Genomic DNA, 25,324 nt, shown 5'->3' with positions numbered 1-25,324 from the left:
TACGATTTTCTCCCATTTAAACGAATTCGAGTTAGACCTCTCTGACTCGGAAAGAAAACATCCATTCGGAAATGAAAGCTTTCCCCAGTGGACAATTTTTATTGCCCCCTTGTGGTGATAAACCAGTAGTCCTATGCTTTTGACCTCTGCTAAAGGTACCAGTCCTTGGTACAAAGGGAATGACGGATATGTGTCATCCTTCGCTGGTTGTGGTCATTCATTGCTGGATTGATCACTAGCTTGATGCTGCGTAGTGATATGAAAATCAAAAAATAAGAATTTAGAGTTCATTGTCACGTACATTTATAATCTATATGAAATGTTTGGTGCACGTATAAAAAAAAGCAATTTGTAACAAAGTAATAATCATTTGCAAACAGAATATTAATGAGATATTTGTGTCACCAGTTAAAATGAAATATTCTGGGGCCTTTTTTTTCCTTTCATGATGGAGTCTCCGGAGTAAATTGGCTGCCAAATAAGGGCAAGGTTAAGGTGACTTCCTAATCTTCATTTTTCATCAATTTACAGTTTTGGTGCAGTTCTACAAATGTTCAGTTTCTAAAGAGGGAAAAATGACAGCAAAATTCTCAGTTGGATGTTGCGTCCAGGCATTCGATGAGTTGGGAAGATGGTGTGCAGCTGAAGTAGTCAAAAATGAAGAATGGTCTTACCTAGTGAGTTTTATTGGATATACTGGGCGTGATATCTGGGTGGACGAACGTTCCGTAAGACATCCAGTACCTCCCTATGAAGAGTATCATCAGAGACGTAAGTAACATGCTCATGTTCCATTTTAACATTCAATTGTTGATCTACCGGTATATCCAAAGTCCTTTGGGCCTCTAACCCCCCAGCGGCAACTTAAAAAAGAACAAAACAAAACAAAAAAGCAGAGTGCTCTTGGGTCATTCAGCTTTCTATTGATTTGCAATTTTAAGTAGGTTACTTAACCAATGAACTTTCTAATTATTCACCAACCCCCCCTTAAAAAAGTGAACGCTACCAAGTCTGTCATCAGCAGCCATTTTTCAAATGACATCCCTCCACCTTTTCAGTCTCTTGGAACAATTTGTCTTTAGCATTTTGCTGTGCTTTTGCCCTGGGATGGGAGAGCTTGAATGTGGAGAGTTCATTCTGGGCCATTCTTCCACAATCCCACAATTTCTTCGGCCACACAATCTCCTCTTTTTCAAGTAAACTCTAGGGATACTTTTTCAGCGCCCCAGTTTGGCGAGGAATTCTCCCTGAATTGGGCAGAGCACCCCTATGGGCGCGTATTTTGGTGTAGTACAACCTTTAAGAGTTGAGACGTGTCCGGACGGACTCGCAGTCGGGAACTTTGCCATATTGATGCGCGCGCATTAATTCAAATTTGTCAAGGAAGAGCTGCCAGTAAGATTTGTGTGCAGGCCAATTGTGCATTTTTGCTACATGATGTACTATTGTAGCGTTTTGATCGCTCAGTCTTTGCAGAGCAAAATTCTGTACGGTATAAGTTGGTTAATAATGGTTTTGTTATCTATGTAAATATGAACGACCCGAAGCAATTCTCTGAAATTGCCAAATGGTTAAGCTCGTGGTTATCAGATCGTCATATCGTGGGTTCGAATCCCACCGGTGACTTTTATTTTCCCAAAGTTTGCTGTCAGTCAGTAGCTATAAGAGACTCTAATTCACCCCGCCAAATACCAACAGTACCTTAGCCCACGGGATAAGCTCTTCTGCTGGGACTGTCCGCGAAGTCCAGGTGAGCGCCTTAGTACAGGTTCGAGACGTATGGCCGACTCGGCGGCCAGGGCTTAGGGGCTTGTCTCGTTTCCTCCCTTGCATGGTCGCTCAAACTCTTTTTAGAGTTAAATGGATGGGCAGGGAGGAAGTGTGGTGGGCCGGGAACCCCGAGATCCCAGAAGAGTCCTATATGGAAGCCGGTAACTGCGATTCCTTGCGAATTTCAGGAGTCCGTGCGCCTGAATGCTTGGTCAACACCACATAACTTTTATATTTCCCCCCCCTCACTTTTTTTTTTGTGAGCGCAAAACTCTAAAGGCAATTTTCTGGGTTGAATACACGGATCACTTTTTTATTCATAATCTACATTTCTTAAATGTTCGACAATAAAACCGATTTCAACCGTGTTGGGGTCCATTTCTGCCTAGTGATCTCAATCGAAAAAACAGCGACGTATCTCTATATGAATTTTTATTATTGACGGTGCAAGAGAAAGAGATCAAGGGGCAGCACAGTCTGGCACCTTATTTCATTGACGGAAGGACATTTAGTACAATTTCGCTTGCTTTCAACTGCAGAATCACTTGATATTTTCAAACAGAAATCCTCACAAAAGACATGCATGTCCCACTTGTATTGGATTAATCTTCTTGCGTCACGCCAACAGATCTGTTCCCCCAAATACAAGCAGAAAACTGGTCAAACAAAAGCAAAACAAACAAACAATCCCTATAGTTATTTGAATTTCAAGAACAGAAAATGACAGAGAATCCACTGGATGTCGAATCAGTAAAGATTTGGGTTTTACCCTAATCACGTCCCAAAAGCTGTATACAGCCTCTGTATCACGGTGCACTCCATTCAGTTTTGTTTTTATCTCCACGTAACCCACGTTACTTTTAATTTTGGCAAGACCGAAACTTCATGTTGTGATTTATATCTAGAGCCTCACTGGCCCTAAATTTTATGTCCGTATTCGAGTTACAAAAAGGGACAAGGGAAAAAAATTCACCCAAGTTACTTGGTCAAGAATATGTCTCTTTTCGAACTCAAATAGAACACTACCAAAATTTACCTGCCATTTCTCAAAACTTAAGAAAATATCAAATGCAAGTATTGACCATTCCGTATTTCCCTAGGTGCTTTGCATGAAAACAGAATGATGAAACACCGTCTTTGGAGTTACTATGAACTCCTGCAAAAGAGTTGTGATTGTACACACACAACACAATGTAGGCCCATATTCTTCCTTTTTCTTTAACTCGGGTACAATTTGTCTAAAAGGTACCTTTTTATTCAACCGCAGGCCTTGAGAATCGAAACCTTGACTTAACACTGGCTTGTACACAGACTGACGTATGTGAAATGGCATAAATGATGACGTGATCTTGTGATTTATAAATAAAATGTAACTTGGATAAAGATGCAAGATAATTTGTCAAAGAAGATATTAGATTTGGAAATCTGAATTTCCAACTTCTTATTTCAAGGACAGCTACAATTAAATTGTTTTCATGTAAAACCTCAGAATGCACATTTTTGTCTCAAGTAACCTTGCTTTTAAAATTTGTTTCCCTATTTTCAAAGGGTGCTCTAATTGATGATTGATGTTTTGTTTTCACGGTAACGACCATTGCCATATTCAAACGCAACAGCCATGTTTTCTCAGTTAGGGTTGGGGCTAGGGCTAGGATAAAAGGGTTGGGGTTAGGGATAGGGTTGAGGTACAGATAGGGGTAGGGTAAGGGTTAGGGTTGGTATTGTGGTTAGGGCAAGGTTTAGGGATATATAGGTTTGTGGTTAGGGTTAGAGTACGGTTAGGATAATAAGGTTGGGGTTATGGATAGGGTTAGGGTTACAGATAGGGTTAGGGGTAGGGTGAGGGTTAGGATTGGGGTTTTGGTTGGGGTTAGATTTACTGATATATATATGATTGTGCTTAGGGTTAGGGGTAGTATAATAGGGTTGGGGTTAGGGATACGGTATCAGATAGGGTTAGGGCTGTGGTTAGGGATAGGGTAAGGGTTAGGATTGGGGTTGTGGCTAGGGTTAGTGATATATAAGTTTGTGATTAGGGCTAGGGTTAGGGTAAGGGTTAGGGTAAGGGTTAAGATTGGGGTTGTGGCTAGGGTTAGGGTTAAGGTAAGGATTAGGGTTAGGGGTGGGGTAAGGGTTAGGATTGAGAGTGTGGTTAGGGTTAGATTTAGTGATATATAGGTTTGTGGTTAGGGCTACGGTTAGGGTTAGAGTAAGGGTTAGTGGTAGGGATACGGTTAGGGTTGTGGTTATGGTTAGGCTTAGCGATATATAGGTTTGTGGTTAGGGGTAGGGCTAGGGTTAGGATAATAAGGATAGGGATAGGGTTAGGGTTACAGATAGGGTTAGGAGTATGGGTAGGGTGAGGGTTACGATTGGGGATTTGGTTGGGGTTAGATTTACTGATATATATGTTTGTGGTTAGGGTTAGTTTTAGGGGTAGTATAATAGGGTTGGGGTTAGGGATAGGGTTACAGATAGGGTTAGGGTTGGGGTTAGGGATGGGGTAAGGGTTAGGATTGGGGTTGTGGCTAGGGTTTCTGATGAATAAGTTTGTGGTTAGGGCTAGGGTTAGGGTAAGAGTAAGAGTTAAGGTTACGGGTAGGATAAAGGTTAGGATTGGGGTTGTGGTTAGGGCTAGATGTAGTGATATATAGGTTTGTGGTTAGGGTTAGGGTTAGGGGTAGGGTAAGGGTTAGGATTGGGGTTGTGGCTAGGGTTAGGGTTAAGGTAAGGATTAGGGTTAGGGGTGGGGTAAGGGTTAGGATTGAGGATGTGGTTAGGGTTAGATTTAGTGATATATAGGTTTGTGGTTAGGGCTACGGTTAGGGTTGTGGTTAGGGTTAGGCTTAGCGATATATAGGTTTGTGGTTAGGGGTAGGGCTTGGGTTAGGATAATAAGGTTAGGGATAGGGTTAGGGCTACATATAGGGTTAGGAGTATGGGTAGGGTGAAGGTTACGATTGGGGATTTGGTTGGGGTTAGATTTACTGATATATATGTTTGTGGTTAGGGTTAGTTTTAGGGGCAGTATAATAGGGTTGGGGTTAAGGATAGGGTAAGGGTTAGGATTGGGGTGGTGGCTAGGGTTTGTGATATAAAGGTTTGTGGTTAGGGCTAGGGTTAGGGTTAGAGTAAGAGTTAAGGTTAGGGGTAGGATAAGGGTTAGGATTGGGGTTGTGGTTAGGGTTAGATGTAGTGATATATAGGTTTGTGGTTAGGGTTAGGAGTAGGGGTAGGGTAAGTGTTAGGATCGGGGTTGTGGTTAGGGTTAGTGATATAAAGATTTGTGGTTAGGGCTAGGGTTAGGGTTAGAGTAAGGGTTAGGAGTAGGGTAAGGGTTGAGATTGGGGTTGTCGTTAGATTTTGTGATATATAGGTTTGTTGTTAGGGTTAGGCTTAGGGGTTGGATAATAGTGTTGGAGTTAGGGATATATTTAGATTACAGATAGGGTTACTGGTAGGGATAGGGATAGGGTCAGGATTAGGATTGGGATTGTGGTTAGGGCTAGTGATATATAGGTTTGTGGTTAGGGCTAGGGTTGTGGTTAGGGTTAGAGTAAGGGTTAGGGTTAGGGTAGCTGTAGGGTAAGGGTTAGGATTGGGGTTGTGGTCGGATTTAGTGATATATAGGTTGGTGGTTAGGGTTACGGATATATAGGTTTGTGGTTATGGTTAGGGACAGTAGGGTGAGGGATATTCTTGGTGTTAAGGTTAGGATATCGTGAGTGTTGGTGATTGGGTTAGAGAATGGGACAGTCAGGATCAACATTTGACACAACTGAAAATACGACAACTCGAGTCAACATATTAAAAATATATCATAAAAATGACAGGAACAGTGCTCACTTTTCAAGTAAAGAGGCTTGCATCACACGGCAAAATATCTAAATAACTAAACCATGTATCAAATCCACCACACAAGTGAACAGTCTAGTCCTATTTATCAGACAGATTTTGCAGACAGTGGGGTCAGCTTCACGTAGGGTTGCCATTGTCCTTTTGAAGCCCTCCAGCTCCATGTGGTAGCTACTCTTGACTTCTTTGCACTAAAAAATGAATACACAACAAATATATGTACTAAATGTTAGTAACAAACAGTCAATCTGAGGCTGTCAATCAAGGCACAGCGGCAGCAGCAAATTGAAATAATCAACTTTCAAATTGACTTTGTATACAGAATAAAGTTAATGAAATGAATGCATCCTTTTGCTCGTACAAATTGTCGAGAACCATTTATCGAAAACCATCGCATGTACATCAACTCTACCTTTCTTCAGAAACAAAGACTCACCTGTACAAGCTGAATATCAACAATCTTGTTGGCGTTGAGTTCTATTGCAGTGTAGTTCCCATATTTAGCGGAGTGGCCTAGACTATCTGCACGTCCATCCCCGCCGATGACTAGCGTTTGACTATCAGCTTTCAGACGAAGCTTTACTTCGGTGATGTGTTGTGTCCACACCGCTTTAACTGATGGCAAGAGGTGTCTCTTCTGGTGGGAGAAAAAAGTGCGCAGCAAAATTCAAGCTGCCCCCTTTGCTGGGCTGGCAACAGCAAACGGGAAAGCTGCAGAGAGTAGCAGATTTCCTGCAGGTGTTGCACCCAGCCATGGCTGGGAACTCCAGGTCGTCCCCCTGGACTTGCAGGCCCCTCATCGCTTAAAAACAGAAACGAACGTCCCCACAGTTCGTTTCATCAGACTGATCTTCCGTGAACCGCACTTGAAACACGTCCTGAAATGTTGGAAGAGCTCCCCCTCGAACACAGTGTACTTAGGATGATCTTGAGGAAGAACATCCGGTGATATTGGAACGGTCTGTGGAGTTCTTACCCTTCTGTTTACAAAAGATCAATGGCATTTGGATAAACCAAGGTGATACCACGGTGAGTGTAGGAATGAAAAGTAGTTTCTACTCTGCGATGAGAGAAGGTTAATTTTAAATTAAAAAAAAGCATTTCGCTTTGTTTCTGTTGTAACCTTATAAAATAAATTCTAGTTTCATATACTGCATCTATCGTACTTACTTTTTGAATGACCGGGTGCAACAAGGTTCTGAAGATGATGACGAAGATGATGAGGAGGATGGTTCATAGTCGGAGGACTCATCACGCTCTTGTTCCTCTTCTAACTCTTCCTCTTCTAATTCTTCAACTTCTGCATCATCAAGCAGCTTGCATTTTATTCCAGTTTCGCTGACTTCGGAAACAGCTTGTATTCCGGCATCGGTATCTATCAGAAAAAAATTGTATAAATTTGATAAATTTGTTGTTTATCATGAACTGTGACGAGAACAATAAAACCGAATAAGAAGAAAAAATGCCATTTATAAATTAATATGATAACAAAAATAGACATTTCAAATGCATTTTGATATATAACGGGTTTGCCCTTACCCAACGTATATTTATAAGCACTGTATGCTCAGTGCTTGCCCGAGAACCAGCTGGACCAGCACGGCATATCTACATATCTACATGTAACTATTTTAAATAGGCAAACGGGCAAACCCGTTATATATAATTAACATCTCCCCAACGCAAAAATACATCTTGATAAATGCATTTTGATACTTACGTATATTGCATCAAAGAATTTTCACTGGATCAGTCTGACAAGCAGCATCCACATTCTAGACATGTAAAAGAACAAAATGAAAGTTATTTAAAAAAAATTTCCAGAGAGAAAAATTGAAAGAACAATACCTATTTGTTCCTCTTGAATGTTCAACAATAGTTGAAGGGAGTAAGTGATTGTGATGGACTTACCGACACAACTGGAATCACTCTGGGTCTGGCACACTTTCTATGCACAAGGTTCTATCCCCAACCTTTCGGACCTGGTTGCTCTCTCTTCTGGCTTGTTTCCGTGGAAGCACATCCTTTATAACCTGATAGCAGTTTCCAATGAAAGAAAACAAATTAAATGAAATTAATCCTTGTTGAAATGAATAGGAGAAATAGTTCAGTAAAACAACAGTGTCATTTATAAACTACCACAGTTGTGCGTATATAATGAAAAATATATTGAAAGGCAGAAGAAACAAAATCAGGTGCGGAAACCTTACGACTAATGATATTGTTGCTTCTTATCTTCATGGCACACACATGAATGTCACGATCAGTAAGGCTCATGCTGATTGAAGAAGAACTGCACCTTGCATATTAGTGAGTGACCAGATTAATGTCAACAAGAAAGTGTTAACCGATTTCAACCCTGCCCCGTCATTAGTCTATCAAGATGTACAAATATCAAAGTAGGCTACTATTTCTGTTCAGTGTTTCTAGCTTTATGATCAACAGAATAAACAACCAAAATTAACAAAACGTGTACAAAACGATTACATGCACCATGCGATTATGAAACTAACGTGAATGCATGGCGAGTGAGAAACGATAAAACTTACTCGGAGTCGCTGGCGGTTTGCAAAAGCACCCTTCCTCTTATCTTCCAGTACCGGCTCACTTTTCTTGCTTATTAGAAATATTGTGGGTACAGCATCGGGACGAAGCATTGCCTTGAACTTAATCCCAAACTGATGTTGTTGATCGTTGAGGTTTCGATCAAAACAAGAAGGCTCGAAGTGTGCGGAGCAGATCACTGAGTGCTCGTTTGGTCCGACCACTTGGCTTGGGACAGTTTCACTTTCGCCGTCCAAATTCGTCTACATTTTGGGTCAGATGGAAAACGATGCAGACTAAAAGTATCTTTGGTAGTGTTGCTGCAACCAGCAACAATACAGGTCTTTGGCATTCTGAAAAAAATACGTTATTTTCGTGAAGGAGTGCGGCGAAATTCTCAAGAAAATTTACAAGAGGTGCGTGTGACGTTGCCGATTGAGCTGCCACGGAAAACCGGGAAAGTATGCCAACCTCCGGAGTTAACGTCACACATTCTTATGTTAGTGAGGAGAGTTTTTTTTTTGAGACAGTTTTTTTTTATTGATATCAAGGCGGTGTAACCAAGGTAAAATGAGCAAAAAATTGTTCAGGTAGAAACACTTTATCAATTGAAATAATAAAAAACACACTACAAAGACCCTCTAAAGCCGTGCATTTCCGACACAATCGAGCGCAAAACTCAGGGCGGTTCCCCGGGCGAACCCGACTCTAGGCCCGCCGGAGGGCCCCGCCCGCCTCGACCGTCCCAGGTGGCGCCGGGCCGGCGGTCCCCGTCCGGGCCGGTGTCGGCCGCGCTGAGGCGCCCCGGGTCCGCGGGCGAAATTTGCGAGCCCTGCCGACCTGTCTTGAAACACGGATCAAGGAGTCTATCGGGCTTGCGAGTCTGGGGGCCACCAGGTGAAGCCCCGCATTGCGGCCGACGCTCATCGGAGCCCAGAAAAGGCGTTGGTTGATACAGACAGCAGGACGGTGGCCATTGAAGTCGGAAGGAGTGTGTAACAACTCACCTGCCGAATCAACTAGCCCTGAAACTGGATGGCGCTGAGCGTGCCGCCCACACCCGGCCGTCGGGGCAGAGAGTGAGTGGGATTACCGCCCTAGTGGTACGCCCCGGCGAGTAGGACGGCCGCCGCGGTGTGCGTCGAAGCACCGGCCGCGTGGAGCCGCTGTGGGCGCAAATCTTGGTGGTAGTAGCAAATATTCGAGTGAGATCCTCGAGGGCCGAGTGGCGGAGAAGGGTTCCATGTGAACAACAGTTGTACATGGGTCAGTCGATCCTAAGCCTTAGGGAAAATCCGCTCCGAGCGGAGGCGGGCGCCCCCCCTCCTCGCGGGGCTGGGGCCTTGCCCCCCGGGCGAAAGGGAATTGGGTCAATATTTCTGAGCCCGCAGGGTTCAGAAATATTGTCCGTCCTCCATGGCGGTCCGAGCTGCGAAGCAAGCAAGCCCGCAGACGCCGGCTGGGGCCCCGGGAAAAGTTTTCTTTTCTTGGTAAGGGGCGGGATCCCTGGAATCGGCTTGACCGGAGCTAGGGGCTGCGGCCCCGTACAGCGCCGCGTCTCCGGCGGTGTCCGGCAAGCTCCAACCGGCCCTTGAAAATGGAGGGCCCGCCAAGACTGACGGTGGAGTGAACTGGCGCTCGCCCGGCGGCCTGGGATGAGCTGCTGGGCCGCGAGTCTGAGGGGGCCGCCCCAAACTGACTTGAATTCCAGGGTTGGCAGTATACCCCGCAGGAGGGCTCTGGGGGAGTAGTGCCGGGGTGGCGAGTTGCTAGGTCGGTCCCAATGCCGTCGTGCGACGGGCCGTCGGGCGGGGAGGGACCCGGGCCTCCGGCACGGGGACAGAGTCTTGCAGCGGGCGGCGCCCGTCCCGCCGTGGGTGCCGGACGGGCGGCGTTGCGTGGGCGCCCGCTGAAGATTTCTTCCTCGGACTTCGTTGTCCGCGAAAGGTCGGATCTCCGGCTCTCGAGAGCGTCTCTCGTCAGGGTCTGTTGGGCCCAAAACTTGCCTATTTCAATGAGAGCATTTTGGACTTTAACTCCCACTCCCTGGTTTGCCTATTTATAGGGGGGAAGGTGGTCTCAAGCTCAGCTCCAGCTGCCAGAAATCATTACAGCCATATATTGTCCATACGATACGGCCATTTCCACACGGTGGAGCCCAAGGCTCTGGAGCGATTCCCCCTCGGGTCTGGACAAGCCCAGCTCCGGAGCAGCGGGGACTGGTGATGTGGCGCGGCAAATTGCAGTCCTGGGGAAAAAAACTGCCGCAGCCGCACGCCACCCCCCTAAAGCCGTGCATTTCCGACACGCTTCCCCGGGCGAAAACGGCTCCAGGCCGGCGGGGCGGGTGGTGCAGCGCGGTAAATCGCCTTCCTCGGAAAACCTGGTCCGAGAAGTTCGGATGTCCGGGGTTGCCCGCGGAAAGCGGGCCGGGCGTCTCCGGCCTGCCGTCCATCGGCTCGCTGGCCCACCCAAGGCCTCTGAGAGGGCTTTGCGCCGGGACAGGTTGGGCCCGAAACGTGCCTATTTCAATGAGAGCATTTTGGACCTTAACCCCCACTCCCTGGTTTGCCTATTTATAGGGGGGAGGGTGGTCTCGATCTCAGCTCCAGCTGCCAGAAATCATTACAGCCATATATTGTCCATACGATACGGCTATTCCTACACGGTGAAGCCCAAGCCTCCGGAGCGATTCCCCCTGGGGTCTGGACAAGCCCCGCTCCGGAGCGGCTGGACAAAAGTGGCGGCTCGCCGCCCAGCCGGGAGGCCCTCTGGGCGCTCCGTCAACGGCGTTTTTCGGCGCGGCCGGCCGACCCCTTCATGCCCAGAGGTGTTGGAACGGGGAGGTGCGGTGGTGCGTGGCCGCTAGCCTTCAGGAGGGGCTGGAGCGGCAGCACGGCCCGCTGCGGAAGAGCGAGCGGGAGAGAGCGAGGGAGAGGGGAGACCGGGCCCCTCGGAGAACGGCGGGTTCTCCGCTGCAGTCCTGGGGTCGGGTGCGGCCCGCCCAGGGCGGGCCGCACCCGACCTCCGCCGGGTCCCGGCAGCCCAAGGCGCACTCACGTCGCGGTGAGAGGAAGTGCCGCCCCGGCCGGGCTGGAGAGGGCGAAGGACCGGCGGCGGGCGGCATTCCAGCGGAGGCCAGGCGGCGAGCGAGAGCAGAAAGGCGCAGGACTCCGGCGCCGCGGCCCGGCAGCCGCGGCGCGGCCGAGCAGTCCGGAGGGCCCGAGTTGGCGGGCCCCGGCCCCAAGGGGCTACCTGGTTGATCTCCAATGACGCGGCGGGCAGTCTGCGGGAAACCAAAGTCTTTCAGTTCCGGGGGAAGTATGGTTGCAAAGCTGAAAGATAAAGGAATTGACGGAAGGGCACCACCAGGAGTGGAGCCTGCGGCTTAATTTGACTCAACACGGGGAAACTCACCCGGCCCGGACACAGTGAGGACTGACAGATTCAGAGCTCTTTCTTGATTCTGTGGCTGGTGGTGCATGGCCGTTCTTAGTTGGTGGAACGATTTGTCTGGTTAATTGCGATAACGAACGAGACTCTGGCTTGCTAAATAGTCGCGCCGGCCGCCCCGCCGGGCGCGGACTTCTTAGAGGGACAAGTCACGTTCAGTCACGCGAGATTGAGTAATAACAGGTCTGTGATGCCCTTAGATATTCGGGGCCGCACGTGCGCTGCACTGAGGGGATCAGCGGGTAGCCGCCCTTGGCCGGAAGGTCTGGGCAATCCGTTGAACCTCATTCGTGCTTGGGATAGGGAGTTACAATTGTCTCCCTTGAACGAGGAATTCACAGTAAGCGCGAGTCATCAGCTTTCGTTTATTACGTCCCTGCCCTTTGTACACACCGCCCGTCGTTACTACCGATTGAATGGTTTAGTGAGATCCTCGGACGGGCCGCGGAGGGGCGCCCCCGGCGCCCTGCTCCTGCGTCCAGAAGAGGATCGAACTTGATCATTTAGAGGAAGTAAAAGTCGTAACAAGGTTTCCGTAGGTGAACCTGCGGAAGGATCATTACCGAGCAGAGAGAGCGTGCCCGGTCGGCCCCCTTCCGTCCGCCGAGACGGAGAGGGCCGGCCACTGTACTGTCTTCCGGGTGTAGGCGGGAGTAGCCCAAGCCGGGGTGCGCCCGAGGAGCCGCGATGACACTGGCTGCAGGCGGCAACAAGGGGAGTGCCAAGAGACCGGGAGGTTGCGGCACGGGTCCCCGGCTCTCCGGGGAGGATGATATAGGAAATCTGCGGGCAGGCGAAGGGGCACCGGCCGGCTGCGGTCTCCGCGCGGAGGGCCGAGTAGCTCTTCGGGGGAGTCCGCCGTGGTGTGGCAGGGCGGCGCTGAGTATCCGCCCCACCCACGAGCGCCGGTCGTCCCCCCGAGCGGAACAAGAAAGACACGGGCGGCCTCGAGGGAGCGTGCCGGAAGGAGGCCAGGCAGGCAGGCAGGGCAGGCCAAGAGAGAAAAAAAGGAGACCAAGCCCAGCCAGCGGGGACCGAGTGCCGCCGGCCCCGTGGCACATCTCCAAGTGGACCGCCGGAGAGGGAGCGGGCGCCCAGCGCCGAGAGAGATAGAGAAGAGAGCCTGCGCGGACGGGCCACGGAGGGGCCCCCCTTCCTGGCAGCCTCCAAGGCCCCAGGTGGTCCGGGAGGCGAGAGAGATAGAGACGAGGCCTATTGCGAACCCATCGACCTCAGGTCGAACGAGAGGACCCGCTTGATTTAAGCATACCACTAAGCGGAGGAAAAGAAACTAAAAAGGACTCCCCCAGTAGCGGCTAGCGAAGCGGGAAGAGCCCAGCGCCGAATCCCTGGGCCCCTAGCGGGCCCACGGGAACTGTGGCGTAGGGAAGTCCGGTCCGGCTGTCGCAGCGGTGCCGAGGTCCCTTTCATCGAGGCCCCCTTCCCTCCCGTGGCGGGTGTCAGGCCCCTGCGGGCGCCGCCCGTCCGGCCTCCGGCCAGGGCTTCTGGGAGTTGGGTTGTTTTGTAGCGCAACCAAAAGGCGGGTGGTAAACTCCATCCAAGGCTAAATACCGGCACGAGACCGATAGAGCCGTACCGTGAGGAAAAGTTGAAAAGCACTCTGAAGAGAGACTTCAAGAGTACGTGAAGCTGTTGAGAAGCAAACGGGAGGGCCGTGCAGATCGAACTGGGAAAAATCAGCGCGGCCGGCGCGGTGCCCTCTGCGGTCCCGCACCCCCTAACCGCCAGACGCCAGCTCCCCGTGGCTGCGGCGGAGGGAGAGCGGGCATGCTAGGACCCGAAAGATGGTGAACTATGCCCGAGCAGGACCAAGCCAGAGGAAACTCTGGTGGAAGTCCGCAGCGATTCTGACCTGCAAACCGATCGCCCGACTTGGGTATAGGGGCGAAAGACTAATCGCACCGTCTAGTAGCTGGATCCCTCCGAAGTTTCCCTCAGGATAGCTGGCGCCCGAGAAAAGAGAGAGAGCAGTTGCATCCAGTAAAGCGATTGATTAGAGGACTTGGGGCCGAAATCACTTCAACCTTTTCTCAAACTTTAAATTGGTGCGGGGCCCTACCTGCCGGCTCGAGGCCAGGCCCTAAATGCATGGCGCCCAGTGGGCCATTCTTGGTAAGCAGAACTGGCGCTGCGGGATGAACCGAACGCCGGGTTAGGGCGCCTCATTGCGGCCGACGTTCATCAGAGCCCAGAAAAGGCGTTGGTTGATACGGGCAGCAGGACGATGGCCATGGAAGTCGGAGTGTGTAACAACTCACCTGCCGAATCAACTAGCCCTGAATATGGACGGCGCTGAGCGTGCTGCCCACATCTGGCCGTCGGGACAGAGAGCGAGTGGGACCGCCGCCCGGGTGGTACGCCCTGACGAGTAGGAGGGCTGCCGCGGTGCGCATCGAAGCGCCGGCTGCGAGGCCTCGTGGAGCCGCTTCGGGTGCAGATCTTGGTGGTGGTAGCAAATATTCAAGTGAGATCCTCGAGGGCCGAGTGGCGGAGAAGGCCTCCATGTGAACAGCAGTTGTACATGGGTCAGTCGATCCTAAGCCCCAGGAAAGATCCGCTCCGAGCGGAGGCGGCACCTCCCTCCTCGCGGGGCCAGGGACTCGCCCCCTGGGCGAAAGGGGATCGGGTCAATATTCCCTAACCCGCAGGCGGGGGCCGGGAGCTTCTGGCGGAACTGCCGTCTAGAGAGGGACGCAAGATCACTTGCAGACGACTTGGGTATGGATCGGGGTGTCGTGCCCAGTAGAGCAGCCGCTTCGCTGCGATCTGCTGAAACTAAACCATTCGATCCAAGGGATTTGCCCGCGCCGCAGACGGGCCGATCCCGGTGGGCCGGGTCGGAGGACGGGCGGCGGCGGCGGGAGGAGGCGGCTGCCGGAGAGAGGTGGCGGCGGGTTGGGGCGGCGTGGTGGGTTGTGAAGGGCCGGCCGGCAGGCGGCCTTCGGGCGGGCCGGACCCAAAGGAGGGGGAGACCGGGGAGGACCGGCGGCGGAGGAGGGCCCGCCGGGACTTACGGCGCTCGCCCGGCGGCCTGGAATGAGCTGCTGGGCCGCGAGTCTGAGGGGGCTGCCCCAAACCGACTTGAAATCCAGGGTTGGCAGTATACCCCGCAGGAGGGCTTTCGGGGAGTAGCGCCGGGGCGGCGAGTTTCCAAGTCGGTCCCAATGCCGTCGTGCGACGGGCCGTCGGGCGGGGAGGGACCTGGGCCTCCGGCCCGGGGACAGAGTCTCGCAGCGGGCGGCGCCGGTCCCGCCGTGGGTGCTGGACGGGCGGCGTTGCGTGGGCGCCCGCTGAAGATTTCTTCCTCGAACTTCGTGTTCCGCGAAAGATTTGATCTCCGGTTTCGACCCGACTCGGGCGCGAAAACCAACTCATCCCCACCTGCGAACGCGTCGGCGACGCACCCTGGCTCTCGATGGCGTCTCTCGCCGGGGTCTGTTGGGCCCAAAACGTGCGTATTTCAATGTGAGCATTTTGGACCTTAACCCCAACTCCCTGAAGTGGGAATGTGGTCTCAAGCTCAGCTCTAGCTGCAGGAAATCAGTACAGTCACATACGAGAGGAACCGCAGACTCGGACCCCTGGTTCAGGCGCTCGATGGAGAGGCCGGTTGTGCAAATCTTCCACCCGAGAGATTACGGCTGAAGGCCTCTAAGTCGAAATCTCTGCCGGTGCCCGAGGGCGGCCTGCATCAGCGCCCACCTGCTCTTGCACTGAGGGGGGGGGCGGGCCGACGCCGTCGACTCCGCCACAGTCCCTGTCCGGGGGCTGGGAGCCCCGGCGGAACCGCCGTCTCGATGGGGACGCCAGATCACTTGCACACGACTTGGGTATGGATCGGGGTGTCGTGCACAGTAGAGCAGCCGCTTCGCTGCGATCTGCTGAAACTAAACCTTTCGATCAAAGGGATTTGCCCGCGCCGCAGACAGGCCGATCCCGGCGGGCCAGGTCGGACGACGTGCCGCGGAGGAGGCAGCGTCGCCGCCATGGGAGCTGCTTCTGGGAGAGGGGCGCCGCCACGCGGGGAGGCAGGGGTGCTGGGGTCCAGCAGCGGGGAGAGGAGGTCGAGCGCGGAGGGCCGGCCGGCGCCGCCCGGTGGCCCTTGGGCGGACCACACTTGGAGGAGGAGACTGGGGAGGACCGGGGACTGAACGAGCGCTTCCCCGGTGTCCGAAGATTATCTGCTGGGCTGCATATCTAATGCGGCCGCCCCAAACTGACTTGAAATCCACGGTTAATAGTGTACCCCGCAGGAAGGCTCTCGGGGGAGTTGCCAAGTCGGTCCCAATGCAAATCGTGCGATCAGCTGTTCGGCACGGATGAACCATGGCTTCCAGCCCGAGGGCGGCATCTGGCAGCGGGCGTCGTCGGTCCCGCTGTGGGTGCCGGGCGGGTAGCGTTACGTGGGCGCCCGCTGAAGATTTCTTCCTCGGACTTTGTTGACCGCGAAAGGTCGCATCTCCAGTTACGCTTGGACTTGGGCGCAAAAACCGACTCGGCCCCACCCGTGAACGCGTCGGTGAGGCACCCTAGCTCGCAAGAGCGTCTCTCGTCGGGGTCTGTTGGGCCCGAAACACTACAAATTTCTCCCATTTAAACGAATCTGAGTTAGACCTCTCTAACTCGGAAAGAAAACATCCATTCTGAAATAACAGCTTTTCCCAGTGGACAATTTTTATTGCCCCCTTGTGGTTATAAACCAGTAGTCCTATGCTTTTGACCTCTGTTAAAGGTATCAGTCCTTGGTACAAAGTAAATGACACATTTGTGTCATCCTTTGCTGGTTGTGGTCATTCATTGCTGGATTGATCACTGGCTTGATGCTGCGTAGTGATATGAAAATCAAAAAATAAGAATTTAGAGTTCATTGTCACGTACATTTAAAATCTATATGAAATGTTTAGTGCAATATTGTGTCATCATTTAAAATGAAATATTCTGGGGCCTTTTTTTTCCTTTCATGATGGAGTCTCCAAAGTAAATTGGCTGCCATATAAGGGCAAGGTTAAGGTGACTTCCTAATCTTCATCATCCATCAATTTACAGTCTTGGTGCAGTTCTCGAAATGTTCAGTTTCTAAAGAAGGCAAAATGACAGCAAAATTCTCAGTTGGAAGTTGCGTCCAGGCATTTGATGAGTTGGGAAGATGGTGGGCAGCTAAAGTAGTCAAAGATGAAGAATGGTCATACCTAGTGAGTTTTATTGGATATACTGCGCTTGATATCTGGGTGGATGAACGTTTCGTAAGACATCCAGTACCTCCCTATGAAGAGTATCATCAGAGTCATAAGTAACATGCTCAGGTTCCATTTTAACATTCAATTGTTGGTCTACCGGTATATCCGAAAGAAATATGATTTAAAAATTAATATGTATTTCCAAAAGATACCAGTACTTGTACAAAGAATTAATAAATAAATAACAAATTAGCTATTTCTTTTTAAATGCACTCCACATGTTTCTGAAAGAAAAACCCAATTAAGAAGGATTAGTAAATCGTAATATTTGCGGCAGGCAAGTAGTCTGTGGTACATGTAAAAAGTGTTACCTGTTGATGTAATGAAATGCCATAAAACCCTAGAAAGTCGTCCCGTTTTCATAAATCACAGATTTCTACCTTTGAATATTTTACAGTTTAACACGGGTGAGCATTACAGCCAACAAATATCATATATCTTTGTTACAGAAAACCGCCGGCAAGCAACAAAAAATCACTGTCAAAAAAGTGTTAAAGGAAGCAGTACAGTTTCTGAGAGAGTGTCAGCAAGGCGATCAGGTTGAAACAAGTGATGGACACAAAGGCACTATTCTAACAGTGGATCCCTTCAAAAGGATCTTTGTCCTGCAAGATGGAATCGCAGTAAACCTTGAAAACATTTCATTTCCAGGTACAGATTACTCAGATAAATGTTTTAGGGTTTCCTACATACATCTTGGTCATGCATTTTTTAAACTTCTTATTCCTAAAAAATCCTGGAAAAGTCATGAAGTGTAGTTTTCCAGGAAATGAAGTTTTCTGTGGAAACCCAGTTTTCACAACCAAGAGAGCAATTTAATAAAAAGTTGACTCTAGTGTTAGATTTAATTTAATTAATTTTATATGTTTTCTGCTAACTTTATACTAGTTAATGAAATCTGTTTGGACTGTATACAATAAAACATGCCATGATCAGGAGGGATCACAGAAACTTTTTTATAAATCCCGAATTTTGTACTGGTAGTTTCCAGTTCGGGTTATTTCTTTTACAAAAAGCCCAAAATTGCGGGCCTATTTGGAAAGACAATGAGAGCTGGGCGAACAGTTTTACTATTTTCGATATATCTTTGGGAAACGGCAAATAAAAACAAATCGTGACTTAAACCCATAAATTGAAACAAAAAGTGATCAACTGGCCAAAATCTTGAATTTCCGGCGAAAAAACTGGAGACAAACCTCCTCCGGGAGTCAACAGGCGGCGCTATTTCGGTCTGATTTTTCACGGCTTTCTATGCGTGCACTGAACTAAAGGAAGCCCATTTGAAGACAAGGTAATATCGACCACGTTTGCAGCCCCGGTGCAGGCAACCAAAGTCCTTCGGGGCTCTACCCCCCCCCCAGCAGCAACTTAAAAAAGAATAAAACAAAACAAAAAAGCAGAGTGTTCTTGGGTCATTCAGCTTTCTATAGATTTTCAATTTTAAGTAGGTTACCTAACCAATGAAATTTCTAATTATTCACCACCCCCCCTTAAAAAAGTGAACGCTCCCAAGTCTGTCATCAGCAGCCATTTTTCAAATGACATCCCTCCACCTTTTCAGTCTCTTTGAGCAATTTGTCAATAGCATTTTGCTGTGCTTGGCCCTGGGATGGGTGCCCTTGAATGTGGAGAGTTCATTCTGGGCCAATCTTCCACAATCCCACAATTTCTTCGGCCACACAATCTCCTCTTTTTCAAATAAACTCTAGGGATACTTTTTCAGCGCCCCAGTTTGGCGAAGAATTCTCCCTGAATTGGGCAGAGCACCCCATGGGCGCGTATTTTGGTGTAATGCAACCTTTAAGAGTTGAGATGTGTCCGGACAGACTCGCAGTCCGGGGACTTTACCATATTGATGCGCGCGCATTAATTCAAATTTGTCAAGGAAAAGATGCCAGTGAGATTTGTGTGCATGCCAATTGTGCATTTTTGCTACATGATGCACTATTGTAGCGTTTTGATCGCTACTCGCCGGCCAGGGCTTAGGGGCTTGTCTCGTTTCCTCCCTTGCATGGTCGCTCAAACTCTTTTTAGAGTTAAATGGATGGGCAGGGAGGAAGTGTGGTGGGCCGGGAACCCCGAGATCCCAGAAGAGTCCTATATGGAAGCCGGTAACTGCGATTCCTTACGAATTTCAGGAGTCCGTGCGCCTGAATGCTTGGTCAACACCACATAACTTTTATATTTTTCCCTCACTTTTTTTTTTTATTTCGTGAGCGCAAAACTCTCAAGGCAATTTTCAGGGTGGAATAGGATCACTTTTTTATTCATAATCTTCATTTCTTAAATTTTTGACAATAAAACCGATTTCAACCGTGTTGGGGTCCATTTCTGCCTAGTGATCTCAATCGAAAAAACAGCGACGTATCTCTGTGAATTTTTATTATTGACGGTGCAAGAGAAACAGATCAAGGGGCCGCACAGTCTGGCAGCTTATTTCATTGGCGGAAAAACATTTAGTACAATTTCGCTTGCTTTCAACTGCAGAATCACTTGATATTTTCAAACAGAAATCCTCACAAAAGACATGCGTGTCCCACTTGTATTGGATTAAACTTCTTGCGTCACGCGAACAGATCTGCTTCCCCAAATACAAGCAGAAAATTGGTCAAACAAAAGCAAAACAAACAATCCCTATAGTTCTTTGAATTTCAACAACAGAAAATGACAGAGAATCCACTGGATGTCGAATCAGTAAAGATTTGGGTTTTACCCTAATCACGTCCTAAAAGCTGTAGACAGCCTCTGTATCACGGCGCACTCCATTCAGTTTTGTTTTTATCTCCACGTAACCCACGTTACATTTAATTTTGGCAAGACCGGAACTTCATGTTGTCATTTATATCTAGAGCCTCACTGGCCCTAAATTTTACATATGTATTCGAGTTACAAAAAGGGACAAGAGAAAAAATGTCACCCATGTTACTTGGTCAAGAATATGGCCCTTTTCGAACTCAAATAGAACACTACCAAAATTTACCTGCCATTTCTCAAAACTTAAGAAAATATTAAATGCAAGTATTGACCATTCCGTATTTCCCTAGGTGCTGTGCATGAAAACGGCATGATGAAACACCGACTTTGGAGTTACTATGAACTCCTGCAAAAGAGTTGTGATTGTACACACACAACACAAAGTTGGCGCATATTGTTCCTATACAATTTGTCTAAAATGTACCTTTTTATTCAACCGCAGGCCTTGAGAATCAAAACCTTAACACTGGCTTGTACACAGACTGACGTTTGTGAAATCGCATAAATGATGACGTGATCTTGTGATTTATAAATAAAATGTAACTTGGATAAAGATGCAAGATAATTTGTCAAAGAAGATATTAGATTTGAACCATCTGAATTTCCAACTTCTTATTTCAATGACAGCTACAATTAAATTGTTTTCATGTAAAACCTCAAAATGCACATTCTTGTCTCAAGTAACCTTGCTTTCAACTTTTGTTTCACTATTTTCAAAGGGTGCTCTAATGCTTGATGTTTTGTTTTCACGGTAACGACCATTCCCATATTCAAGCGCAACAGACATGCTTTCCCAGTTAGGGTTGGGGCTAGGGCTAGGATAAAAGGGTTGGGGTTAGGGATAGGGTTGATGTACAGATAGGGTTAGGGGTAGGGTGACGGTTACGATTGGGGTTTTGGTTGGGGCTAGATTTACTGATATATATGTTTGTGGTTAGGGTTGTGGTTAGGGGTAGTATAATAGGGTCGGGGTTAGTGATAGGGTAACAGATAGGGTTAGGGTTGGGGGTAGGGATAGGTTAAGGGTTAGGATTGGGGTTGTGGCTAGGGTTAGTGATATGTAGGTTTGTGGTTAGGGCTAGGGTTAGAGTAAGGGTTAGGGTTAGGGGTAGGGTAAGGGTTAGGATTGGGGTTGTGATTAGGGTTAGATTTAGTGATATATAGGTTTGTGGTCAGGGTTAGGTGAAGGGGTAGGGTAAGCGTTAGGCTTGGGGTTGTGGTTAGGGTTAGAGTAAGGGTTAGGGTTAGGGTAGGGGTAGGCTAAGGGTTAGGATTGGGGTTGTGGCTAGGGTTAGGATTAAGGTAAGGATTAGGGTTAGGAGTAGGGTAAGGGTTAGGATTGGGGATATGGTTAGGGTTAGATTAAGTGATATATTGGTCTGTGGTTAGGGCTACGGTTAGGTTTAGAGTAAGGGTTAGGGGTAGGGATACGGTTAGGGTTGTGGTTAGGGTTAGGCTCAGCGATATATAGGTTTGTGGTAAGGGGTAGGGGTAGGGCTAGGGTTAGGATAACAAGGTTAGGGATAGGGTTAGGGTTACAGATAGGGTTAGGGGTATGGGTAGGGTGAGGGTGGGGATTGGGGTTTTGGTTGGGCATAGATTTACTGATATATATGTTTGTGGTTAGGGTTAGGGGTAGTATAATAGGGTTGGGGTTAGGGATAGGGTTACAGATAGGGTTAGGGTTGGGGTAAGGGATAGGGTAATGGTTAGGATTGGGGTTGTGGCTAGGGTTTGTGATATATAGGTTTGTGGTTAGGGTTAGGGGTAGGGTAAGTGTTAGGATTGGGGTTGTGGGTAGGGTTAGTGATATAAAGGTTTGTGGTTAGGGCTAGGGTTAGGGTAAAGGTTGGGTTTGGGGTTGTGGTTAGGGTTAGTGATATATAGGTTTGTGGTTATGGCTAGGGTAGGGTTAGAGTAAGGGTTAAGGTTAGGGTGAGGGGTAGGGTAAGAGTTAGGATTGGGGTTGTGATTAGGGTTAGATTTAGCGATATATAGGTTTGTGGTTAGGGCTAGGGGTAGGGTCAGGGTTAGGATAGGGGTAGTGGTTAGGGTTAGATTTAGTGATATATATAGGTTTGTGGTTAGGGTTAGGGGTAGGGTAAGTGTTAGGATTGTGGTTGTGGTTAGGGTTAGTGATATAAAGGTTTGTGGTTAAAGCTAGGGTTAGGATTAGAGTAAGGGTTAGGGTTAGGAGTAGGGTAAGGGTTGAGATTGGGGTTAGGGTTAGATTTAGTGATATATAGGTTTGTTGTTAGGGATAGGCTTAGGGGTTGGGTAATAGGGTTGGAATTATGGATATATTTCGGGTTACAGATAGGGTTACTGGTAGGGTTAGGGATGGGGTAAGGGTTAGGATTGAGGTTGTGGTTAGGGTTAGTGGTATATAGGTTTGTGGTTACGGCTAGGGTTGTGGTTAGGGTTAGAGTAAGGGTTAGGGTTAGGGTAGCTGTAGGGTAAGGGTTAGGATTGGGGTTGTGGTCGGATTTAGTAATATATATGTTTGTGGTTAGGGTTAGGGATATATAGGTTTGTGGTTATGGTTAGGGACACTAGGGTGAGGGATGGTCTTGGTGTTAAGGTTAGGATATCGTGAGTGTTGGTGATTGGGTTAGAGAATGGGACAGTCCGGATCAACATTTGACACAACTGAAAATACGACAACTCGAGTCAACATATTAAAAATATATCATTAAAATGACAGGAACAGTGCTCACTTTTCAAGTTAAGAGGCTTGCATCACACGGCAAAGTATCTAAATAACTAAACCATGTATCAAATCCACCACACAAGTGAACAGTCTATTTTCCTATTTATCAGAACTGTTGGTGTTCCCGATTCACTCCAACCCCTGGAGAAAGGGCCTGCGTGATACCATTAAGGTTACATCCCGCAAAATGATTGTATTTCTGCGTGCGAACTCATTGATGTTCTGTAATCCAAGGGATTTTTACAATAAAACATGCCATAATCAGGAGGGATCAAAGAAACATTTTTTTAAATCCCAAATTTTGGACTGGTAGTTTCTTTCACAAAAAGCCCGAAATTGCGGGCCTGTTTGGAAAGACAATGAGAGCTGGGCAAACAGTTTTACTGTTTTGGATATATCTTTGGAAAAAAGGCGAATAAAAACAAATCGTGTGTAAAACCCATAAAATTGAAACGAAAAGTGATCTACTGGCCATAATCTTGAATTTCCGGTGCAAAAACCGAAGACAAACCTCCTCCGAGAGTCAACAGACGGCACTATTTCGCTCAACCGTGTTTGGGTCCATTTCTGCCTAGTGATCTCAATCGAAAAAACAGCGACGTATCTGTATAGTGAATTTTTATTATTGACGGTGCAAGGGAAACATATCAAGGGGCCGCACAGTCTGGCAACACTCGCCTCCTTATTTCATCGAAGGAAAAACATATAGTACAATTTCGCTTGCTTTCAACTGCAGAATCACTTGATATTTTCAATCAGAAATCCTCACAAAAGACATGCATGTCCCACTTGTATTGGATTAATCTTCTTGCGTCACGCCAAATACAAGCACAAAACTGATCAAACAAAAGCAAACCAAACAAACCAACAATCCCTATAGTTATTTGAATTTCAACAACAGAAAATGACAGAGAATCCACAGGATGTCGAATCAGTAATGATTTGGGTTTTACCCTAATAACGTCCCTAAAGCTGTAGACAGCCTCTGTATCACGGCGCACTCCATTCAGTTTGGTTTTTATTTCCAGGTAACCCACGTTAATTTTGGCAAGACCGAAACTTTAAGTTGTCATTTATATCTAGAGCCTCACTGGCCTTCAAATTTATATCAGTATTCGAGTTACAAAAAGGGACAAGGGAAAAAAGTCACCCAAGTTACTTGGTCAAGAATATGTCTCTTTTCAAACTCAGATAGAACACCACCCAAATTTACCTGCCATTTCTCAAAACTTAAAGGAATCTACATTTATGATCCTATCTCTGATCACTCCTTTTAGTTCTACACCAGGAAGGGTTTAAATTTAAAGGTCTATTGAATCTGCTCCTGTACCTTGCAATCAGAACATCTTTCTCTGGAAACATGTATTTCTCTGCCATAGTAGGGGGTTTAGACTGAGCAGCAGTGTTGGGTACAACAAAACAGCGTCGTCGGGTAGCCTCTGTAAACAGAGTCCTGACATACCCTGAGGAGAACAAACAATACAGTGATTTTGAATATGGAAATTGTTAATTACAACAGCTCTTCCTTGGAATTTTCAAAAAGTGTCCTTTGTTTGCCTACATGTATATGTATTTACATGGGCTTTTTAAGCCCTTACTTAGGCACACTTTAGGGGGGAAAATAAAAAGCTGTATTTCCTGAAATCTGCTGAAAGATAATTTTTCAATCTCCAGTCTTACTTATCTAAATTCCTTTTCAAAAGCAAGGGATATGTCCTGTTGAGAGCATAAATGTACTTCCAGAAAAAGGAGATTTGAGGGGAAATTTTACAATCTACAAACCATGGGTTTTGTGAAATAAACTTGACAAATTAAAAAAGCAAGCCCCTACCAAAGGAAGCTGCTTCTTTGATTGGTTTCACCGTAGCTTCCCCCTTCTTAAACTTTGGCTTGCTGAGGTGAAACACGTGAGTGCCCTTGGATGTGGTAGCATGGCTTCTGTCACTATTCTCATTGTAGTGATGGTCAGCAATGTGAAGCCTAACAAATACAACAAGTGTAAGATTTTCAACAAAAGGAAAAATTTATAGAAGTAAATCTGGAATGGCCATATTGAAAGTAATTAAAGGGATGGCAAAAGATTCGTCCAGTTGGATAAATTTCCAGGAGAAGCAGAATGCTCAAAAACATTTAGACTAAGTAAATAACATAAGAGTCAATTTCAAAACTGAAGTAACACCTTAATTCTACTCACCTGCAAGTTATACCATCATATGAGTAGGCCTTCATCTCGGGAGCAAATTGGTTTATGAGGCTGTGGAAGCTCTCCAGGGAGGACGTCTGCGCTGTGGAAGACATTTTCCGAATGTCTTTCAGCAGTGAAGTACTCTCCAGGAATTGGTACAGCTGGGTAGTTTCCTCTGTCCCTATAAAGCCACGAACCTGATTTGTTAATATCATTTTGTTTCAATTAATCTTCATGACTCCTATATTAAAGAACCATAAGGGAAAGCCTGAAAGTAAATTCTTTTTTTAATACCTGGCTTCAACCATTTCTTCTTTTGCCTCCCAAGTCGGCCTTGGTCACACTTAGTATATAGAGCAGAGTGCCCTTGGTGTACTCCAACGATATGGTTACATAAAGAGGCCCACTTGGCCTCCCGGAGATCGTCCTCTGCATCAGTGGTGGAAGAGGCACACCAATAGACATGATTGTTTATGGACCTCTTCCATTCGGCCACACCCTCAAACCCTTTCCTCTTTGATAACTTATCGACCTTCTTCTTGATCCCTTAATGAAAAATAAAAAAATAAATGATACAAAATAAACTTCAGCGTGTTAAGGCTTACTTTTTTGGCAAAGTGAAATCAATTTTTTGCAAAAAGGAAAGTAACTGTTCCATTAGAAAATTATATCCAAGATAATGCAAAGATACTTTGGGCCTTTCAAATAATTTCTTGCCATAAATATTTTCCTATGTGTTTCTCAAGAAATCAGTTGAAATTCTGTAGTCTCGGCAAATGGTTTTGAGGGTCATAA

The 25,324-nt window shown here is 47.5% G+C and overlaps 3 pseudogenes; 2 read left to right on the top strand and 1 right to left on the bottom strand.

Annotated features, from left to right (window-relative positions):
• LOC147797301 (uncharacterized) overlaps positions 1–8,662 on the bottom strand; it is a 61,882-nt pseudogene extending 53,220 nt beyond the window's left edge.
• Positions 8,663–11,484: 2,822 nt separating this feature from the next.
• On the top strand, positions 11,485–12,176 carry LOC147797300 (small subunit ribosomal RNA; annotated as a pseudogene; the record flags this gene model as incomplete).
• A 696-nt stretch (positions 12,177–12,872) lies between these two features.
• Positions 12,873–14,420, top strand: LOC147797299 (large subunit ribosomal RNA; annotated as a pseudogene).
• The last annotated feature ends 10,904 nt before the right edge of the window (positions 14,421–25,324 follow it).

The sequence above is a fragment of the Acanthaster planci genome, linkage group LG11, assembly GCF_054643075.1.
Source record: "Acanthaster planci isolate LZ-2023a linkage group LG11, COTS_SCS, whole genome shotgun sequence".
In the NCBI taxonomy this organism is placed as follows: Eukaryota; Metazoa; Echinodermata; class Asteroidea; order Valvatida; family Acanthasteridae; genus Acanthaster; species Acanthaster planci.
The sequence above is the reverse complement of the archived record's forward strand: the minus strand, read 5'-3'. Positions and strand labels throughout refer to the sequence as shown.